The sequence below is a fragment of the Teleopsis dalmanni genome, chromosome 2, assembly GCF_002237135.1.
Source record: "Teleopsis dalmanni isolate 2A chromosome 2, ASM223713v2, whole genome shotgun sequence".
In the NCBI taxonomy this organism is placed as follows: domain Eukaryota; kingdom Metazoa; phylum Arthropoda; class Insecta; order Diptera; family Diopsidae; genus Teleopsis; species Teleopsis dalmanni.
This window is the reverse complement of record NC_051847.1, coordinates 65,136,334-65,139,575: the sequence shown is the minus strand read 5'-3', so window position 1 is coordinate 65,139,575 and position 3,242 is coordinate 65,136,334.

Here is a 3,242-nt window from a genome sequence, read left to right as displayed (position 1 = left end):
TAGAAGAAAGGTTTTTAAATTTAGGATTTCATCGAGTAGCAACTGCTCTAAAGAAAAGTCTTAAAAACGCATTGGTTATAAAATAGTTTCAAAAATAGGAACCGCTAAGACGTTAGACTTTCTTGGGTCCATATCTAATATAAACATTTTTGAATATTGTAATGCATTTAACCGATTTTCGTGTTTTCATATATCAGTGCAGAGCAACTGCCAAGTACGTGCTTCACGGTCTCTTCTTCTCTTTAGCAAAATCTACAGATCATTTTAGTGTCAACTTTCAATTTGATTTGAATGGTAGTTTATTTATTCATGTCATATTCGAACTCCTATCATAATTCAAAAGTTCAATTTATTTATTTATTTATCAATTTATTTTTAGGTCCTAAAAACCAGTTGGAGTGTGATAGGTTGGATTAATTGCAGCAGCATAAGAGTGTGAATCTTGTAATAGCTATCTCCGGATGACAATTAGTTCCGTTAAAACTACCACTGAGTGAAAATTCTGCCAAGTTAATAATAAAACATATTTTAAAAATTTTCTTTTATTATTTCCATATCTGTGATTACATGTGACTTAAAATTCGAAATATTTTCTAATTGCTTGTTAAGTAAGATAAATAATAATTGACATTATTTCCAATTTGTTTGAAAATAATTGAATATCTCAAGAAGTTTTGTGGTTTTAAACGAAATGCGTTTAAATTGAAAAACTTTGAAAACTACAAAAACTAAAACCAAAACATTGAACTGTCAGCTATTAATTATCAGATTTTAACAAAATACACACTATAATACTCAGAGGGGACGAACAAAGAGATAGTGGTGCCATATGCCTTAAACACTGCAATCACAGGGCTAATGTTTGTTCATTGTATATCAGAAACATGATTTAGATGTATTTTAATGTAATAAGCATTTTCATCAACATGGAGTCGTTTTTCATATTGTTACTTTTTTTTAACTTCTAGTTTCTTTATGAATGACACATAAATATCCCATTGAAGCTAAAAATAGCTTTCATTGTCGGTGATAGTTATATGGACTCTTATTAGAATTTAAACCTATTTCATTGATTCTTCTAAAGATAATGTTCTTCTTGAAACTCCAATGCATTATCTGCGTTACATGTCTCATATTAGTACTGTTATATATTACAAGATTTTATTTAACGTTTATCTCCAGATGTAGTATACAATTCAATAATACGGATACATAACGTGTGTAAATATTTATTTTTATAACCATAAAACTCCTATTTCATTTCTGAGTATATGAAGACTAACGATACATTGAGAATTGCACTTCAAAGACTTTTAACTTCAGAAGGATTTATCTTGGTCAACGGGAAAAAGGCTTCAATTTTTAAAATTTGCTAAGATACGGGTTGTTGAAAAGAGCCTCTAATCAATTAAATTTGGAACCATTTATCTCAATAATAACTCATTGGGATAGTTTGCGTTTTATATCTTGTTTGATCACCTCCTAATTTGATGTCTGGTATGTTTTTGTGCTTAAATGGGTTTGATATTTAACGTTTTAGAATTGATTTTGCTAGTAAAAATTTTTCTTGAACCTTTCCAACCTATTCATATCGTTTCGTTTTTCGGACAAAATAATCACCTGCTAAAACTGCAACATTTTAAAATAAACACCTTTTATGTATGTTTGTGAAGAGAATAACGAGCGAATTGATAAATCGAAATCTGTTTACAGGACTGTCTATCTGATCAGCTTCCCACCAATCTGTTTATATGCCTATCATTCTGTTATTATGTGAAGTAGTCTTTCGGTTTTTGAGATAATCAAGATCATTGACCTTACATAAACTCAAGCAGAACAAGTCGATAATGAGATGAAAGTAATGGAATAATTAATATTATTCAATTAGTAACGAAAAAAAATAAACAAAAAAAAATATATAAACAAATTATTTTTCAATATATACAAAATATCTATGAAGCTTCTATTTGTTAATAAAAAATAATTATAGGTAAAGAGTTAAAAATCTATTTCAATAAGTAGTAAATAACTGTCTTGTAACTAAAGAATATTGGTGTCGAACATTAAATATTTATTCAAGCTATCATTTTTCTTTAATTTTTTTTTGGTGCACCCCATATAATGCTAATTTTTGTCGTGTTAGACACCCTCTCTACCTTTATATTATATCACACTAAAAGTTTTTTTAAGCCACCCCATAGTAATAATGTCACACTCTAGATTGTTGTGATGGTTGTTGGGTTTACCGGCGTCTAGGTTTCTTCTCTTCATGTTGCGCATAGGCACCGTTTTGTTACTACATTTTTATCATGAAAGTCTATGTTTTGAAGCCAGTCAGTGCAGTTAATAAAGGTAATAATTTTCTTAAGATTGGTACTTGTGAAGTCCGACATGGTTCTTACTTCATTGACATCTACAATGAAATGTCTCCATCTCGCCTGGTCTGGGCTTCTGAAAAGGAAGAGTTAAGTTTGTTTTTGTTCCACTTTCTTCCTGCAGTTTTTGCGAGTTTGAAGTTGATTGTACATCTAAGTTTTCGGTTCATAGGTCCCTAATCTGCTAGCACCACCATTAGTTTTGTCACTTCGATCTTGACTCTAGCCAGAAAAATTTTCGATGTCGATAAATATGTTAGTTCGGATTTATTAGAAAAGGATAAATATGATTGCAATATAAATATATGAAATTTATTTTTTTAAAGTCAATTATTAAGAAAGAAACCATGTTTATTAATAGAAACTATTGTTTGAACAGAGAGGTATGTTGAAAGGTAGTGAATTACAACAACAATGTTGCATTATATTTTAATTAATAGAATTTTTGGCTTATCATACAGCTGTTTCGAATAGTGCTAAATATCCATCATCAGTTGTCTTTTTGGCATTATTTTTAATTTTCAATTATTCGTAAATAATTTCTTAAGGTGGTACGTACTAAGGGTTGAACTTAGGTCTTGCCAACTTTAAAGATCAGAATCAGCGTTCATTAGCCAACTGACTCAAAGCCGTACTTGAATTGTATATTTTAATTGAAATTTTTGTTAATTAACTATAAAACTTTACTAATGAATTAAAATTCACTTGCTGTGCTATATTGGAACGAAATCATAATCGAGTTATAGACTAATTGTATTATTTAATTATAGTTATTTTTAGTTAAATTTCAATACTAGGAAAATGTTTTTGAGCATCTATTGTTAAGATCAATGTTTTTTCTTCCACACCATTCTAGTTAATTTTATT